Below are 14516 nucleotides of genomic sequence, written 5' to 3'. Positions count from 1 at the left end.
GCAAGGTGCAAGAGCATTTCTCACAGCCTCACCTGAACTGGCCAGCCACCAGCTGAAAAACCTATGCCTTTAAAAAGGGTTTTTACCTCAGATGCAAAGATGAATGAGAGGTTGTGTGCCATTCTCTACAGTTTTTTGCTACTGGCATTGATTCTATGCAGAATGCAGCCAGGAACTGCAGTAAGGGTTGACAATATAATCCTGAAATAGGGTTTTAAGCAAAGAAAAAAAAAGGTAGCACACAGCACTTCAAGTCATCATCAGCTGAATGTATCCACTAGCTGCTATTGAGCAACTACAGCAAAAAGAACACAGTGAATACTCCTGGGTAAAAAAAAAAAAAAAAAAAAGGAAAATCCGTGTACTCCTTAATGCAGAGCTTTTGGACAAAAACCCCTGCCTTTCAGTGCATTTCAAATAATGTGCTGGTATTATCTACCAGTGCAAAAATCAATGACCATCTTAGAGAAAATATTTCCTTTTCAGGTAAAGAATGACAGTGACAGTCTGGAACACTAAGCATACGAGCAAAACTGGAGATTCAGGATCGTAAAAGGTTTATGGCACAACTGAAAGCATCTCCACTGGGCTTTACAGATTACCAGCTTGCTCCTAAATGATTGGAAAATTATCAAGATGAATGTTCAGCCACAGGACAAGATTTACTAATTTTGGATGTTTTTACTTGCTTTAAGGTAATGAAAATGTTCTGGTTCAGAAATGCTGAATTAGCTTTATCTTTTTTCCAAATTATTCTGCCCTGATTTTTACATACAAGAACTGTCACAATCTCTTTGATGGCACTACACTGATTTACACAGAGCTGAAACCTTGAAATTTTACGGCCTATTTTGTGCCATAAAGAATATGAGATTTAAAATCTGTGCAGTAAATCTAGACTTATATTATTCTCCCAGGTTTGTTCATTGTCCATAAAAGCAAGGAAGGAAAAGCACACCAAAAGATATTAAACTCTGGAATCTCAGAGTTCCAGTGTTTTGTTCTGTGTACGCAGCATTCCCACACCCAGACACCCTTGGCTTGGGGACATCCCGTAAGTGAATGTCCACCTTCCCCAGTCATTGCAGCTATGCTAACAATCCCATTTTTTCTAAGCCTGTTCCCATACCGTAATCTTTTAAATTAAATTTAATACTGAAATCACATACCCATATCTTAATGTTTCTCAGGTAGGTTTTTACTACCAGCAGACTGCCCCTGGGTCAGTTCAAACAGGAACTGCAGGCACGCAGTCAAGTTACTGACCACATGTTGGCCCACTGATAGCAGTTTAAGTGATGCCATTTGCCTTCCATCTGCAGCAAACCAACCGCACACATGTGGCTGGCTACTGCAGGTCAGCCAACAGGCAAAACCAGCCCCAGCTTCCACTCTTTTGCTGAGTTTTCTCTATGAAATAACACACAGAAATGATCACAGCTCCAACTGCCTTTGCAGAGAAAAGATACTGAATAAGAACATGTGAAACGCCTGGGGTCAACTCTTGCTCTTTCTCTGTAACATGAGCAGCCCATTGACTAGATTTTCCATTTTCAAAGTATTCCTTAGTACAGAGCCGAGGCAGAAACCGCTGGCTCAGCACATAAGAAAAAGGACAATCTTTGACAAAACGTGCTGCTGGTTTCTGAAAATCCTTCACAATATCTCCCAGATAAGGGAGAAAACTTTTCAAAGTGCATTGTTTTTCTTGCAAACAATAGGAAAAGACAGTATGTGTTTTATAACAAAATATGAACTCCTGAAACACACTTATAGGTAACAGAAACAGCGAAGTTTATTCCCGGCAGGGAATGTAGCATTGGGATATGCCACCAATTCACTTTCTGATGCCTAATTTACTATATGGAGCAACAGCATTCTCCTTTATATAATGCCAAAAGGATTTACACATCAAAAATATGGAACACGTAGAAGATATTCAATTTTTCACTCCTGTAAGAAGTACTTCCCCAATGAATGGTCCAGAAGGCCAAGAACAAAAATATCAGTGAATTCAGAAGAAAAGGAAACTATTCAAAATGTGGGTCAGTTAATTTTAAATAAATGACTATTAACTTTCCCTAACTGCATTACTTTATCCTATTCTAGAGTTTTCACAAAGCTGAAAAAAACCCCACTCTTACCTCTGTCTTAATGAGAGAAAGCAGTATTGTAGGTACCAATACATTCTGGAAATAAGTGTCCAACCACAACAAGATCATACTATTTCTGTAAAAAATATTCCTTCTTTCATTCTTAATAGCAAGATGCTTGAAAACTTAATAGACCGATCTGAGTCTGTGAACTAAAAGCTTGTCAGTGGTTCTACAGGGTTAGCACAGGATACAGCACCTTGGGTACACCTTGACTCCCATGGTGATCACATAATTCGGTAGTTCAGAATCAGTGGGTGGAAAAAACCTGAAAGATTTCTTTTCAGTCGGACACCCAGAGCAGAATCCAGTTCCAGCATCAGTAAACCCTACTACCAATGGGGAAGACTAGGACAAGCCTGTTTCTATCAGCAAGTGTATCCTGTCAAACCAACCCAAAATGATGACTACCTTGACAAAAAGTCTTTGTGGTAGGAATTGCATTCATCTTGCCAGCTCACATTCAGCATCCCAAATGTCATTTCTTGGCTACATCTCTGGAGGATGTTTTCAATTACTTGGCTGTTTTTCTTGCTTCCCTACCCCCTCTATTTCTCCCAACTATTATTCAGTCCCTGTAAAACTGTTTCTGTTGAGGCTGTAACTCGGGCATGAGACACATAAGCGTGTATGCCGTTTGCACATGCAAGTCAATGACTCAGATTCTCTCATGACAGGCTGTTTATAAGACGGTTTACCATTTCCTGGTCAGAAGAGATATCTAGTTTTCTGCTGTACCAAAGCTCAATTAAACCATCTAATCAACTTGGATCAGTTCAGATTAAGTTCATTCATCTCCACCTACATTTGAGTAGTAGGCACCTCAGGGTTTTCCTTCTGGTGTATGTATTTATTTGTTTTGTTGTGTAGGGTTTTTTTTGTCTAACAAAATAGCTATTCAAGTGTAGTGAAACATATGCTACTTTTGCTTTGAGCATTAAATAAATTTAATGCCTTTACTTCAACTGAAGTGGAAGGGAAGGTCTGGGAATCTGCTCCAAAAATATCCAATGAACCTATTCGTTAGCACACACAGCTGATGTGATGGGGTTGCTTTGTGCTTTGTTTTGTTGCTGGATCCACTACAAATACAAGCCACTGGCAGCTCAGTCAGCAACACATGAGAAGGGGCTTCCTCTCCTGCTGTAGTGTTCCTGGCTGTTTGAGCATGAATAGAAAAGGTGGAGGGACGCCAACTGGCAAAACAGATAGAAATAGCAGCGCATGATTCTAATATAAGCAGCAAAAAGACCAAGCACAAAACATTGCTCTCTCTCCCATTGACTAAGGTTCCTTTTGGCAAACAGCAGCAGGCTTTTGCATGCTTATTTCCCTCTGGTCAGGGAAGACAGCATTAATTATGTAGCCATGCAAGGTAATACTGTACGGCCTCTGGCACTTTTGATTATAGGGTAATAGAGGGCTAAAGGACTGATCAGCCGCTAGTGAGCTCGCAGACACTCCCCACCTCAATTTTCAAATAAAATTCCATATAATATAAGAGGCATGACTGGAGGACTATTCAACCAACTCACATGCACTGCAGAAATGCACAGGGAAGGGTGTGTACCTACAGGGAAAGGAAATGTGTCAACAGTAGTGACACAGTAATCCCTGCACATTTATGAAAGGCAGATTCACTAGGATTCACATCCTTTCTTCATCACCAGATCTTCATTAGCAACTGCATGGAATTTGTACAGAGTAGGGCAGAGGGTGGATGACATTATTTTAACAGTATTTTTTCTTTCTCTCCTTGTTCTCTTTTCTAGTATCCTGCAGGATATCAGTAGCTAAAAAGTAATGCAGACCAAGAGTGAATTTTTAACCACTTTGCAAGAAATACTTGCAGGGTTGGGGTTTTTTTTTAATAAACTTTTCTTAAGTTTATGATTGTTATTATTTTTATGACCATGACTATGACTACTACTGTTTGCTTTAAGGGATTCTCTGCCCATCCCAACATTTATACTGGGACCAAGCAAAGCAAGATGGCTAATTCAGGGACTCTATGTCTGCTTTTTCTGAAACAGGCTACTGCTGATTTTATTTGACTCCATTCACTCCAGTTTTAGAAAAGCTAGTCAAGGGCCAATCCATACCAGATCTCTTCATACCTCTCATGACTTTGTAGTCTCTTCTAAATCCCTTCCATGCTTAAGAGTCTCAGCTTACCTAGTCATTCCTCACAGGGCAATCATTCATATGGCAGTCTCCCTGGTCACCCTTTGGGCTGCCTTCTGTTCTACCTCTTGCTTTCTAGTATGAGCAGACTGGAATCACCTAATTTCTGCTGGAATGCCTAATTTCTAACAAGAAGCAAAATATCTTACAGACTCCAGCTTACCTTCAGCTTGCATGCAATAATTTGTAGGGGAGCTCAACACACAGGGAGTCTAATCATAGGAAATGGTACCCTACAGCACAAGAAGTGGTACCACCTTAATAAAAAGATTTCTCTGAAAGACAAGACAAATTCAAATATACATCTCTACTACTACTTTGTTGTAGTGGAAACCACTCCAAAAAAATAGTTGGCTGAAAAAAAAGACCTCACTACACATAGAGAAATCCTATGCTTTTTGCTTGGCTCACTATGTGGGCAGGTGGGGAAGAACAATCAGGGTGGACTGACAGAGGGGAGAATGATGTGTTTTTTTCATAACTTGAGTGATTTGGAAGTGTGTGTGTTTTCCTGTGGGAAGTCCCTAGATCTATCTCTAGTGATCTAAAAGCAGTGTCAAAGGTTTGTGAATGGGTTACAGAATCAGCAATGGCACCTCCCATTGTTAGCTGTCTACATTTTTTTATAACCACTTGCATACTTTTGGTCAACCACTGTAAAATAAACAGTCCTTCCCAAATGTTTTTGTTTTCTTTGACAGCACAGCAATAATTCACATGGAATGCTGCAGAATAGAAAAGCACTTTAAAGCGGTTGTAAAGCTGCGTTTTTATAATTTATGCTTGAGTGGTTTCCCAGCAAAAAAGATGCCAGACCTACAAAAGTGTATGAAATTAAAGATGTATCATGTGTGCATGTACATGATAGAGTTGTGTACATGTGTGGGCTCAAATGGGAGGCACTATTTTAAATAATTCTCATTTTGTGGGGAAGATCTGATCATTGTCCTGTGTCTTTGAAAAATTCCTCAATGCAACAGCCAGAATAACATCCACAACTACCAAAATTGGATTAAGATGACCAAAGTGAGTCTCTTCCAACATGAACTCTTAGGACCTCATGCTTACTGTGCCCCTTAAGTAGAAAAACACTCTCCTAACTGGTCATTCCATCTGACCTGAAGAAACATTTCACAGATAGATCATTATATGCACATACAACTGGGAATTACACTCCAGGCTAGAGCAGAAACCTGTGAAAATGGCACCAGTATCTGTTATCGTGCACACCAAAGGAGCGAGTCTGCATGACCACAGATGCTTGTGTTCACCTAGTATCACCCTATTTATCTCTCTCATCTTTCTGAAAACTCTCATCTCTAGCCAGTATATATAACAGAGACCCTAAATTGTGCTGTAGGAGGAGCAGGAATAAGCTGTACGTTGAGTTTGCCCTTGAAGGCTCAGAGGTTATCGGTTTGGCCATCACACCTGCATTCCTGACAAACAGCTGGAGACCCAGAGAGGCCCGGCCCAGCTGAGTGCTTCTCCAGCAGAGAGCAGTGATACACTGTCAGTGAGCTCAGTGCTGGAAGGCAGGGCAGCTTCCAAGCTGGGGAAAAGGCAAAGCTCAAAGCTGGCAAGCTTGCCAACGTGAATGTCAGAGGAGCCGGACTTGGAGAAAAAGATGACAGTGTGGGGTCATCTGAAGAGAAAATCATTAAGAACACCTACAAAAGCACTGCCTGAGCCAGCAGCCCCCACTTCTGGAGGAATACTCACGTGAGACCAGAGATGCAATCCTTGCAGCATTTTGCACTGTAAGTCCAGTGCAAGGGAGCATTTGCACCACAAAATCCACCCACCTTCAAATTAGTGTCAAATACTCTGGCAACCATTGTTAAATGGATATACCTGTTCAAGTGACATCAAGAAGATGCCAGGCTGCCAAGCGAAGAGCACCTCCTAATAAATTGTGTTTGAAATGCACGGTGAATGTGACCAGCTCAAATTATGAGCGAGGCAGGATTTGCAGGCAGAAAAATACTTTTTTATTAGACCTGCCAATACTGACTTAAAAAACCCAACAAGCTTGTCTCAATCTTTGTGCTGTATACAGTTGCTTCATATATTATAAAGATAAGCTTACACATATACACAGGCACATCCATACACATTGGCACTTCCCCATTTACACCTCATGTAGTTTATCCTTGTGTATAATCTCTGTATAGCCACTACTGGTAATAAAGTCAAAATGCAAACCCCTCTTAGACAATAAAAGGTACTGAATGTTAAATTACAGATTTCATTGCTGTGGTCTAAGCAACAGGTGGATATGGCCTTACATATCCCAATGCCAAAGGAACTGATGTGTACCCCTAGAAGAAGACTGTCCCAGATAAAAAGGTTTCCCTCTATCCCATGTGCTAGTAAAATAAATGTTTGGTTTTTCATCTAAAGATGCCAAAATATTTAATAAAGTGAAAGTTTATGGAGTTACCATTCCTATTTCACCCATGATGAAAACTAAAGCACAAAGTACACTATCTGGACTGAGGACTTGAAGCTGGGCAGGCAGGCTTTGCACTGTACACTGGTGCTTCCCACCCTGCTTCTGACCAGGATACCTTGTCACTGCTTTCTTGCCTATCATAGGATCTTGGCCTTCTGCCATTGCCACCTCAACATCCTTCACCACTTTACTCCTTCCCTTCCGTCCTGTCAGCATCAACCTGCTCTGTCCTCCCTGTGGTGCCTCATTTCTTGCCCACCCTCCTGTGAGAGCAGCATTGGTGGGGATGCTCATACTCAGTGCTCCCACATTGCCCTGACTAGTGAGAGCTGCCTCCTTGGGTGACAGAAGCTGGTCTAAATCATAACTCACCTCTTCTGGCTTTGTGTTCACACAAAGATGTGCAGAGGCAGAGTGCTAGGTCTGCTGAGACACAAGCCTTCTCTTAAGAGTGAAAAAATCCCTACAGAGCATCCAACATACCACACAAATTTTATTCTCTGAAAAGCACTGTTAGCTCAGCCTTAATATTTGAGCTATAACAGAACTTACAGTATGGGTGAGGCTGGAAGGGACCACAGTGGTGATCTGATCCAGCCTCCCTGCTCAAGCAGAGCACACTGCACAGGATGCCTCCAGACACTTCTTGAACATCTCCAGCAAGGGCAGTCTGTTCCAGTGCTCAGTCACCTGCACAGTGAAGAAGCTCTTTCTCATGTTCAGCTGGAACTTCTGTGCATCAGTTTCTGCCTATTGCCTCTTGTCCTATTGCTCAAAACCACGGAGACGAGCCTGGCATATCATCTTGGCTCCCTCACTACAGATACTTACAGACATTGATGAGGTCCCCTCTCAGCTTTCTCTTCTCAAGGCTGAACAGGCCCAGCTCCCTCATCCTACCCTCCTAAGACACATGTTTCAGTCTCTTAATTGTTTTTGTAGCCCTCTTCTGGGACCTGCTCCAGGAGAAGAGCCAGTCCTCCAAAACTCACCTTGCTCTATGTGTACTGTTTGGGAAATTTACCATCCCAATCCTTCTTCCTCCACTTTACCCTTGAATGCTCCACTTAGGAAGGTGAACTGAGCTCTTGGTTCCAGAACCATTCCTTGAGGTAGAACACGCTGTGGTTAGTGAGAGCATTGTTTTGCTTCTAACAGGCTTCATAACAAGCACGTCACAGACACAGCATCTCATCACTGTCCTTGGGAGTCACTATCCTGAATGAAAACTCCAGCTTAACTTTTGGTGGTTTCTTTCAAATTTTCCCAACATCATGAAAAAGATTTGTTTCCTTACTCATCCTGAAAGCACAAAATGCCACCAACAAGGGCTTGAGACTTACAAGGATGTGACAGTATGAACTATATTGGCACTGATGAGCAGCGAGATACCAATTACTACTGCCAGAAGTCCCAATTAAACCCAGAATTGTTCCAGAGCAGATAATCATCTGCTCCAAAGCTTTTTTCCTGCTATGTGCACAGAGGAGTGTTGTGCTTCCAGGTACCTGTGAAGCTTCCTAAAGCTCTCTTGTTGAGAGGATAAAAGAAAGCCCTACAGAGGCTGTCCTTGAAATAACATCAGCTCTCTTTGTAATAATAATAATAACAGTGAACAGAGAGGTTGGACCTGATGACCCACTGTGGTCCCTTCCAACCTGACCCATTCTGTGATTCTTTGATATTAAGCAACACACTATGCTACACATTCATCCTGACAATCTGACCTCGTGCTGCTATGAGAGATTCAGTTTGAAAAGTTCCTACCTCAGGGCCACATTTTTGGGCAGCAGCAGCTTGGACTCCTACCCCAGGGCTACGCTTTTGGGCAGTAGCAGCAAGGAAATGGTGCTTATCACACCTCCACCCCGGCTCCTCAGCCAGGGAAGAGTGCAGGCTGCTGGGCCGGCTGAAAGGCTTGGGAAAGTGCAGCCCTGCTGTTTCATGTCAACATTCCTCCCCCTCTGCCTTTCCCAAGGTCTCCGCAGAAAATCCTTTTTTGTTCTTATCAGTTCAAACAAGAACAATGAATTCCTCAAGCCCGAAAGAATGTGACAAGGTGCCAACAAAGCCAACCAGGAAGGTGATGTATGGTCTATAGGCTGCAACTCCAATAAATCACTTCACAAACATGGTGCAAGGAGGGAATTCAAACAGCTTAGAGCCTCTATTTCTAGTTCCCCCTTTCAGATATTCACCTGCCAAGTATCCTGGATATTAGTAGTACATGTAATGCTAAAACACCTCATGCCCTTTGCTTTTATTACCAGGAATAACTGATTGAGCATCTAATCAAATCGAAATTACAGTGGTGTGTCCACACAGCCTTGCTGAAGGCAGAGCTGCAGTTTCCATTATAAACCCCTATATGTGAGTTTACAATTGCTTCACTGAACACAACTTGGTGCACACAGCTGTCAGCCAGGGAGCAATTTTTTTAAAACTACATTCAGAAATAATTGTTTGGCTCTCTTAAAATCATACTAATGCTTTGTTAAAAAACCTGAAGTTACTGTATCTGGTTGCTTTTTAGTATATATCTTCATTTTTACAAAGAAACACTGATCTCCTAATCAACCAGTCTGATTGGGAAAATAAAAGAGGAATGACCAAAAAATTCAGTCATAAAAAGTGCATATTCTGGGTGTGCCAGGATTCAGACGTCTCCCTCCTTGCTTGAACAACATGCCTTCTCACCAGAATTCACAGGATTCCCGACACTGAATAAATTACAATTGTTTCATACTAGATTACACACGATTGTGAAAACTCACAGCCCAGACACAATGGCAAGCAAGTGTCTAAGATGCTCAGCCCACGCACTCTTCATGAGCCAGCAATTGCCATGAAGTGTGCCCAGCCTTGCTGTGAGTCAGGAGCTCCTTAGTTCGGTTTTGTCTGTGCATTCCTACTGCACAGATGCAGCTCCCCGCCCCATGCAGGCACACTGCATGTGCAGGAGCTGCTCAGCAGTGCAGGCAGCATGCACTGGCCAGTTCTCTGCAAGAGCCTGGATGCCACTGCTGGTATGTAGAGCACAGATCTGGTCATTGGGAGCAAACTTTCTGATAGAGCCATCCATTGCTCTCCATAAAACTTTCTGAAGTATTACTAAGGTTGTAACATCAAAACAATCATTGAAAAACTAACAGGTTTATAAATTGGTTCACACTGTGGACCCTTTTCTTGGCCTGAGACTCGCCTGTCCTTCATGGGGTCAGTGTGGAAGGAACGCAGACTGACCGCAGAGGGGAATCCACCTGCCAGAGCCCAGGCTCCCCGCTGGCAGCAATCCTGCACCTCTGTTCTCACACAAGGCAGAGCAAAGGAAAGGCTTACAGCCTGGAAATGTGGGTTTGCCGTACCTCCTCAATCCTGTGCCTTACTGTCTGCCCCAGGTGTAGCACCAACAAAATTTTTCATGTTTATACAGTTGAGTGCTGTCTGCCTGCAGCTCCTCAACATGACTGTGATGTGGAGCCTCATTGATACAGACAGCGCCTTCAAAACTGATGGATTTTTGCTATTTTACATCACCTCAGCTCAGGAGATGCACTGCTTGGCAAGCACTCCTGCACTCAAGCAATGCTCCTGCTTCATCACCTACCTCATCTACACCCTGCCCCACTAGTATACATCCCACTGGGATGCCAGCTGCAGCAGGCACACTACATATGTGCATCCCTATCTTGCCTATGTGTCCTCAGAAAAGAAAGCACCACTGTATCTCCTGCTATTAGCCTATGGCAACCAGACCTGGTTGGATTTGCTAGGTCTAATTTGGCTGTACTTGCCATCTGGTGAACAAGAAACACAGTAAGGATGAAGAAATATATCTGCCTGATGGAGCACAATGTTCTTAAGATGAACTTTTACTGCTTGTGCAAATAACTGATAATACACTAATAAATGGGCTGCAGAGTATTGAAAAGGCTGTGACATCTCTGTAACGAGAAGCCTTAGTATGGCTCTGGATTACTGTATTTTTCCTAACAAATGGGGAGAGTGTCACTGTGTGTGGCTCTGCATACTGCTCACCTCTTAAAACAGCTTTGGTTGAAGCAGAACTTTGTCTTCCACCTTTAACAGACAGACTTGCACATATCTGAAGAAGCAGTTTTATTTAACTATGCACACATATGTTCCCCCCACCTCCTAAAATAAGATCCCTGCCCTAAATTCATATTTTGTACAAGATACAAAGCAGTCAAGTAAGTTATTTATATGCTGGGTTGATATGGCTTATTTGGATCTACTGCAGTCTGCTGTGCATGGGTCAGGAAAATGTCCTCTTCAGAGATTCCCATGTAAGAATTATTCCAGTAGAACGGGAAGTGCTCCCTTCTGACATTCACCTTGCCACTTGCACTGACTGGAGTAGTACTTGTAGGCAGAGATCTAAGCCTGGAAATACTCATGAATAAGAATACTGCTGGATGATGCCAATCAAAATCGTCATTCCAGAAACGTAGCATTTCTGATGGGTGAGGTGTAGCAACAACAGGGTGACACATGGCACAGAGCTCAAGCCCATTTCCTTTTGTGATCAGGCTGAGCTCTGTGCTGCCTTGGTGGGACTTGGTAAGAGGCAGAGAATGGAGGAAGAGAGGAAAGGTTGTGTTACTGGGGCCAGCAAGGTAGGTTATGAAGGCAACAGATCTGGCTGGGAGTGTACAGGGTGCTGAAAAGGGTGACAGTGAAGGCTGATAGAGGAACAGTTGGGAGCTGCCACCTCCAAAGACTGGTGCACTGAATTCCGTGATGGGTCCTGCACTTGGTGAGCACCTGGTACCTGGTGAGTTTCTTAAACCCTCAGATCCTAGAGCCAAATGCATATATGAAAACATTAAAATACATCACCATTAAATTACTTCTAAAGGAAAAGTTCAAAATCCTGAAGGTAAATATAAATGCAGCTCCCCTTTTAGGTCTCCTATGATTTTCAGCCATTCTCATGAAGACTGGTGAATATGTTCTTTTTGAGAAGAACTACTGTACAGAAATTACATACAAAAGGCACCAAGGTACCTTTCAAAATCACATTTATAGGTTTTATACAGGAGAGATTTTGATGTTTTAAGAGTAATTACAACTAAAGAGCAAAGAAGAGAATACTCAAGGAACATAGTTTGTACATTATCACTATACATTTATATTTTATATTCCTTCAGTGGCTTTATTTGCTCTACTCTCCACTGGCCCAGCTAAATGGAAATTACAAAAACATAGAGCCTTTATGCTACTCAATTCCCTTTTATCTTTTAGCTGTAATTCAGAACTTACTTAATTGTTAAACTACACCACATAAAGACAAAAAAAGCCTAAACTCCCCTGAAGTCAGCTCCACCTTTCTACTGAGTCCCTTCTTTTTTCATATCTAGCTTGAAGAACACTGAGGGCATTTTAGCTAACAGACAGTATGTTAATCCATTTCACGTCAACTGCACAACATCTTAACACATATTACAAGCAGAAATGCTCCTTGGCATCCTCTGCTCTCAGCTTGGCACAAATCTCCCAGCTCCAAAGAAAGGCTCCAAAGACAAGCCAAGAAAGGCTCCAAATGACAAAAAAACAGATGTCACAGGCTGGGGTTGAATTGTAATAAGTAATCTCCTATCATGAACATTACCTCCTACACCTAACATGGGCATATTCTGCTGCACCATCTTACTTAAACAAATATTGGCATACCAAATGAATGCACATTTTTATTATAAACAAAAGATGCAGTATTCCCACTTTTCCCTTCTGAAATGGTGTCAAAAATGTCAACTGACCATCCAGCAAAATTACAACTCCAAAGTAATATTTACAAAATTTGGTATGCAGTTTATCATGTACTAATGTTGTGGCATCTGTTAAGGGAGAAACTAATTTTCCATGTGACCTAAATAAGCACTTTCATCTGAGGGGAAGGGGGATGAATAATGGAATCCTGTTTGTTGCCAGTCTGAAATCACTCTGCTCTCAGATGGACTTCCTCCACTGACAACTGACTGTACCAAGCACCTGGAGCTCAGGGACCTCACAGAGCTCCCAAACAGCTGGAGCAGGGCTGCAAAGGTCTCTCATAATGAAAATGAGTGGCTGGTAATATGGTATGCTTGATCCTCTCAGTTACAGAAATGCCTTGTTTAGCTCGTTACTAGTATCCTGTCACTAGTAAAATGTCTGCATCATAGTTCAGATCTCAAATACTATTTTTTCTCCACTACCTCTTTCTTAAAAATGAGAATGGGCATTTCTGTTACACTATCAAGGCCAGCATCCCTTCTGAAATGGGGGCAGGTAGGGAAGAGCATATGAGTAAGACAAGCACATAGTGGTATTTCCCATAATGGTACCTCAGTTATCAACTATTTATAGCTCTGGGACTTCCTGAACCTAAGCTGTGGTATTGAACAGCCCAACACAAAAATCACATTCTTTGAACCTATTTAAATAATATTTTAATTTCCATAAAAACTTTTAGTTTCTGCAACATAATGTGTTTCAATACAGCATCCTTTTTTGTTTCTTTCAGCCCTAATAGGTACTACTTTCATTAAATGACTCACAGTTCTGCTAGCACAAGAATGAATAAACATTTCCCTTTTTCTGTGCCACTACTGATTTGTCAGATTCCCTAAATGCATCCTACCCACAATCATCTTCCCTCCCGGCCGAAGAGCTTTGCTCTGTTAGATTCATCACCTGAAATTCACTCTACACCTCCAGCTATTTGGGTTAGTAATAATTCCTGTTTGTCTGAGGTCATGCAACACATGCAAAGTCACTCTGACTTTGCCCTTTACAACTGAATGGAGCTGTGATGCTTTTCTGATGACAGTGTGAACTCGGGCATCCTAAAAATCCAGTATGCCCTTTCAGCACACTGCTGAAGGAAGAAGCCTCTTGCTGTCTCAACTTCCCTGTGTCAGTCACATAACTTTGCCCCAAACATGGCATAAACTATACAGCAATGGCTTGAAACCTGGGGCTGACTGATTCCTTCTGTCCCTTTGCTCCTCTGGCTTGTTGATCACAACCTTTTCCTGTGACTGTACAGGGCACAGCACATTTTGGAAACAGCTGCACTGGAATTGCCACACACCAAGTCTCTGTCCATCCCTGTAACATATCTGCTCAACTGCAACTTCTCCTTGGGACCTCTGGCTTCCCCCAAAGTTCAATCTGCAGAAGGCAGGGCAGAGAAGGCAGAACTGGGGACGGGTATGCAGGTTTTGTCTTGATCTCTTTATAGGTCTACAGAGATTAATCAGAACAAAAAAACCTACTCCCTGTGACTGTTTCACTGAGTTACCAGAGGTTTCAAGACTACTGCTAAGCATAAAGAGTACATAATCCCACTATAAATTTTTGTTTATAGTTCCTTTGCTTTTTAAGCAAAGCTAAACTAGTTTTGCAGCAACATGCCTTTGCACTAAGCTTGTCTAAATTGCTCCTCAAAACATTCCAGTTGTTTTGGGAAACCCAGGATCTGTCAAATGGTAACACAGTCTTCCTGCTGTTAAGCTGTCCCCTTCAGCCAAGGAGACAGAAGCCTGAAGGATCTGGTTTCTCTTCTGACAGCTGCAGTAACTGGACCTAAATTGGAATTGGAGTAGAATTTTGTGGTGAAAATGGAATCACTGTCATCACATTGTCTCTGCAAAGAACTCAGGGCAGATTTGGGCACTTGATAGATTCTTATGTTCACTAAACATCTGCTATTCTCCAAA

General features: G+C 42.2%; 1 protein-coding gene and 1 long non-coding RNA gene across 5 annotated transcripts in view; both read right to left on the bottom strand.

Moving 5' to 3' along the window:
- HMGA2 (high mobility group AT-hook 2) overlaps positions 1-14516 on the bottom strand; it is a 110008-nt gene that overhangs the window by 53856 nt on the left and 41636 nt on the right. The window lies entirely within an intron of this gene.
- On the bottom strand, positions 7270-7922 carry LOC135300198 (uncharacterized). The gene is made up of 3 exons (XR_010362080.1): positions 7785-7922; positions 7624-7696; positions 7270-7482 (listed from the first exon to the last, which is right to left on the bottom strand). It is a non-coding gene; the product is annotated as an uncharacterized LOC135300198 (long non-coding RNA).

Source organism: Passer domesticus, chromosome 5 (assembly GCF_036417665.1).
Source record: "Passer domesticus isolate bPasDom1 chromosome 5, bPasDom1.hap1, whole genome shotgun sequence".
NCBI lineage: Eukaryota > Metazoa > Chordata > Aves > Passeriformes > Passeridae > Passer > Passer domesticus.
The sequence above is the reverse complement of the archived record's forward strand: the minus strand, read 5'-3'. Positions and strand labels throughout refer to the sequence as shown.